The sequence below is a fragment of the Azolla caroliniana genome, unplaced genomic scaffold, assembly GCF_043228905.1.
Source record: "Azolla caroliniana isolate FFs.n. ecotype wild unplaced genomic scaffold, voAzoCaro1.0.p SCAF_6, whole genome shotgun sequence".
NCBI classification, from domain to species: Eukaryota; Viridiplantae; Streptophyta; class Polypodiopsida; order Salviniales; family Salviniaceae; genus Azolla; species Azolla caroliniana.
In genome coordinates, this window is record NW_028230441.1 from 16,180,631 (window position 1) to 16,186,630 (window position 6,000).

Here is a 6,000-nt window from a genome sequence, read left to right on the forward strand (position 1 = left end):
CCTTGCACCTCTAAGATAAGAGGCAATTACCTTACCACTAAAGCTACTACTAAGTGCTTTAGATGTTCTATATTTCTTTCTCATATTTAGTATTCCGTAGGAAACAAACGAACAAAACCGTGTACACAAAACCACGGTTTTAAGCCCATGGTTTCCTGCATGTCTCAAAGCAAAACTGTGTGCATAGAAACCATGGCTCCAAGCCCATGGTTTTGTGCATGGACAAACCTATAAAACCCCTAGTACGGCTTGTGTAAGGGGGGGGCTCAATGTGATATGACCATCATCATCACCATCAATAATATAAGCTTCTATTTCTTCTTCTTCGCATCTATCTTGTAATTATTTATCTACTTCTGAAAGTGTACAATCTTCAATCTTCTCAAGTGTAATAGGTCTTCCTCCAATCTTACATTCACATCGTCCTCTTCTCAATACCTTGACGGACATCCTCCTTGGTCCAAGACACCGGTGGTCCCGCTCAAGCGAAGCACGCTCGCACGCGCATCTTCGCGACAACGTATTTATGCAAGCTCCTCGGCAATGGTACCAGAAATTCAAATCCTTCATGGTGGACCATGGGTTCCACAAGACGCAAATTGACCACTGTGTCTTTGTGAGAGAGATTAGACAAAGGAGACTTCCTTATTCTCGTATTGTACATTGACGACATGCTGATCATCAAACAAGACCGGAAGAAAATCGGAAGCTTGAAGAAGGCCATGAGCAAGTCGTTTGAAATGAAGGATATTGTCCAACAAAGCAATTCTGGGAATGCACATTGTCTGGGATAGGACAAAGAAGTTGTTGTGGTTGTCACAAAAAAAAATGTGGCAAAGGTGCTCTAGAGGTTCAACATGTAGAATGCAAACCCGATCAGTTTGACATTACCGACAAACAACAAATTGTCTGTAAGTCAAAGTCCAAAGTCAAAAGTGAAGAAGGCCGAGATGAACAAGATCACATATGCCTCAACAGTCGGAAGCATGATGTGTGCAATGGTGTGCACCAGGTCAGACATCTCTTATGTTGTTGGAGTGGTCAGTCGGTTCATTACCAACCTTGGCAAGGAACATTGGGTTGCGGTGATGTGGATTCTCTGATACTTGAGAGGCACCTCAAGTGTATGCTTACGATACAACTCAGGTAACCCCTTGTTGAAAGGGTTCACGGACTCCAACATGTCGGCTGATGTTGATACCAGTTGGTCTATGTCAGGATACGTGATGACTTATGTAGGGGGAGCCGTCTCGTGGCAATCAAGGTTGTAGAAGGATGTGGTTCTATCAACCACATAAGTAGAGTATATGGTTGCCATAAAGGAAATCATATGGATGAGAGATTTCAATAGTGAGTTGGGAATGACGCAAGATCAATTCCAACCTCACTGTGACAACCAAAGTGTCATCCACCTTGCAAAGAATGCCGCGTACTAGTCGATAACTAAGAATATCCAACGGAGATATCAACGGCTTAGAGAGAGGGTAGAAGAACGGGATTTCGACCTAGTGAAGATCCACACAGATGGCAATGGATTGGACATGTTGACCAAGGTGCTGCCGATGGACAAGCTAAAAGCATGCCAGAAATAAGCAGGTCTGATGGATCATCCCATACCGGAGTGAAGGGGGAGTAGTCTGGATATGTGATGACTTATGTAGGGGGAGTCGTCTCGTGGCAATCAAGGTTGCAGAAGGTTGTGGCTCTATCGACCACAGAAGTAGAGTATATGGTTGTCGTTGAAGCCGGCAAGGAAATCATATGGATGAGAGATTTCAACAGTGAGTTGGGAATGAAGCACGATCAATTCCAACTTCACTACGACAACCAAAGTACCATCTACCTTGCAAAGAATGCCGCCTACTAGTCGAGAACTAAGCATATCCAATGGAGATATCACTAGCTTCGAGAGAGGGTAGAAGAAAGGGATTTTGACCTAGTGACGATCCACATGGATGACAATGGATTGGACATGCTGACCAATGTGCTACTAATGGACTAGCATGTGGGCAATGAGCAGGTATGATGGAACATCCATACCAGAGTGAAGGGGGAGTTTTTTGGGAAACAAGTCCCTCCAGATGGGATGCTTTGCACAGCCGGATCCGGATGACGAACCGTTTCGGCCGAAAGACATTCAACACGAATCCCGAATCCCAATCCATAACCCCTATAGTGCATAAGTATAAATACACTTAGGGCTAACATGTGTGTGTATCATTAGAGAGCTAAAGATCGTTGTATAGAGTGGAATATCAGAGCGAGAAAAGAGATAGTGTCTGAGTAATTGTCGGTTAGATGAAGAAGAGCTCGAGGTTATTGCCTTCGAGTGTCCTTGTACACTCTCCTCATTTAGTGGAACGGTTCCGAGCATGTGGGCTCCCGTGGTTATTCCCATTACAGGGTTTTCTACATTAACAACTCGTGTCTTTGTGTCAATGTATTGATTTATATTCTCTATTTCTGCTTCCTTTACTTTTGTGCTCAGAGAATTGGTTGTGGTTGATCCCATATTTGACACTAACTCTAAAAAGTTAGAATGTGAACGGATACAAGTTAAAAGCTAAATGAATTTGCATCTTCCAAGTGTCCTTGGATCTCTTTTTTTCCTCTCCCTTACCTATTTCTACATGGTACAAACATGCCAAGAAATAATACCTCGGTATTATTTCACACTTACCATATCAATAAACTAAATGATAACAGCCATTACATATGGTGTATGACCACGGAAACCTACTTTAACAATATAATTTGTTAACAATCATTAATGGTAGAGGGTGAAAGCATGGGAATGGAAACACTATTATAGCTAACATGTAGCAGACATCCTCAAGTCTAATTAGGTATTATTTTCGCTAATATTTAGTGGGCAAATCTTAAAGATAGATATAATTTATTATGGGACGAAAATATGGGAACGAACAGAGGGTTTTATGCACTCATGTTTTTGCCTTTAATGTCAATATATTGCCATACTAATGCCAACGCACAACCAATTCCCTCTTCATCTACATATGAATCAATTAAAACGAAGAAGCTACGATGGCGAATCAAGGGGGCATGTAAGACTAACATTGACATGGACATGGTCGTCGATCGTTGGGAGGTTACACCCTATTGAGAATCAAACTCAACTTCTCATGGAGAAAGTGTTCACACTAGTCAGTGGACATCATACTAGGCTAGTTTTGTAATTAGTAGAAAGGGCACTTGCCCTAGATCATTTGGTATTTAAACCAACCTTTTGTAACATAGTTACTATTGGATGTAATCTATCTGTTTACGAATACAACTTCTTGTTCAAACTCTCTCTCTCTCTCTCTCTCTCTCTCTCTCTCTCTCTCTCTCTCGCTCTCTCTCTCTTTCAACTTCTTTTTCAAAAGCATTATTGGTGTTAAGCAAGGATGCCCACTCTCACCAACACTATTTGTTCTATGCATTGATGAATTGGAAGAAATGGTTACCAAGTTTGCAAAGGAAGAATGTGTTGAAGAAGTTGCCATTGGGAATGTTGTGATTATGCTTTTGCTATATGCAGATGATGTAGTGCTTTTTGCAAATACTTTTGGAGATGCACAAAAGCTTATGAAGGCATTGGAAAAATTTTGCATGCATACTAAATTAAGTGTCAATAGCTCTAAAACAAAGATTATGCTTGTGAAGAGCCAAAAAATAGATAAACCATGCATTATGTACAACAATGAGCCACTTGAATGTGTGGAAAGCTTCAAATATCTTGGCCTTAAAGTTCCTTCAAATCATAGATGGAATGAATTTGCTACACGCCGCTTAGAGGTGGGTAAGCAAGCATACTATGCATTTGAGAACACATGCAATCTTGGAGATATTAAGTGTTGGGTCCTCAAGAAATATCTTTTCGACACTTTGGTGACACCGGTTCTTCTCTATGGGGCGGTAGCATCCCTAAATCTATGTGGAAAGAGTTTGAAAATGTCCAAAAGCATTTTCTTACCAAGTTTCTACAAGTTAAGAAACAAACGCCCTACACCCTCCTCCTCCTTGAGACGGGATCGTTTCCCATTGAGATCATGACCATGGAAAGGGTTGTTGAATACATGCTTAAGGTTCAAAAAAGTCCCTCACATCAACTTCCTAGAATTGCGTGGGAAGCAAGCAAAAAGATCCAAAAGACTCATAAAAGCAAAATTTTGTGTTCCGGTTGGATGCAAGATATAGAAAAATGGTTTGGTAGATGGGATGTGAGGCACATACTTCATGATGCATCATTAGATTCCTCTATAAATGAGGCATTTTTGCAACGCCAATGTATCATGACATGGGACAAATGTGGAGGCTCACGCTTCACACATTATACTACACATGTTGCACTTGACTACAAAACCATATTCTTTGCGGAACGGGGAAATCGTACACATCCATACATGTTAGAGCCCATACCGTTATCTACCATTCGAACCATTGCTTCCAGCGACTTAGCTCACATGCATTGCGATGTGAAATAGGGCGTTGGGGCACAAGTGATGAGAGTGGTCGGCTATGCACACTTTGTCCTAAACAAGTTCGCGAGTCTGAGTATCGCACTTTGATACAATGCTCTGCCTTTGATCATATTCAACTATGCTTTCCACATCTCTTCGATCGAGCCCAATCTTTGCATGAATTCCTCTCACAACCACAATGTGCACTTTCAATTGCAACATTCATTGGTAAAGTTCTTGAACATTAAGAGTCACTACTCACTTTCACACTTATCACGTGAAATGTAATATTTTTGGTCTCATAGGTCATATTTGACCTCCGAAGACGATATTATAATCTATCTATCTATCTATCTATCTATCTATCTATCTATCTATCTATCTCTTGCCTTAGCTGTACTCACACACACACAGAGCTCGATTCCATTGCATAGCACCACCTATGTCTCACCTTCTTTACATGGTATCAGAGCATGTGGTTGCCTGCTCAAACTCACTCAAATGTGCTATGATCACAACATCGACGATCATCACAACTGGTTCAAGCAACAGAGAAAGAAATTGACATCATGAATACTTAGATGGGAAGTGTTCTTCCTACGGAGAACCTCAACAGGAAAAACTTTGCATCCTGGGAATACAAGATGATGCATCCATACCTTGTCGAACAAGGTTACTGGAGTTACATTGAAGGAGCTCATGAAATGCAACCCAACCCAACACATACCGACTACCTAGCGTGGGAGCAGGCCACAAGCCGTGTGTTGTATTGCCTTGCATCATGCATTCATGACCACATGCTCAGTTATATTCGAGAGTTGAAAACGTCGAAAGAAGCTTGGGGCAACCTCAAGAAGATTTTCGCACCGAACACAGCTGCACATAAACTCCAACTCTGAGAGGAGTTAAACAATATGCAATAGAGGGACATGTTGATTACTAGCTACACCTTGAAGATCAAGGAGATCTGAAATGCCCTCGAATCGATCAACGTTGTCATCAACAATGAAGAAATGGTGCAAATATGCCTCGATTCAGCTTAGCACCACGATTAGATCGGCTATTCTCGCAAGGGAGAATCCACTATTGGTGGAAGAAAATCATGCCCGACAGACGACCAATGCACCCAATGTTCAGATGCTCTACTCCCAATCGGACGATAGAAGAGGATTCGTCCGAGGGCGACAGAGTCAGCCAACCCGAGAACGCAACTCCTACCAATGGTAAGATGGTAGGCGCAATCCTAGAGAGTTTGGTAGAAGGGAGAGCCATCCTGCCGGACCGAGCCATCGGAATAACCCAATCGAATGTGGGTGTTGTGGAAAACTTGACCACTACAAAGAGGAGTGTCGAAAGAAGCAACAAGAATTGGCTTCGACTAGCCAACAACTCACTAACTATGCTCCGAATTCTGACTACGACGATTGTGGCGGAATGTTCATGATTAGGTACAAAGCGCATTCAATGTCAACACAAGGTGAGACAAGAACCTTTCCTTCGGATAATGTATGGTTTATCGACTCGGGAGCATCCAATC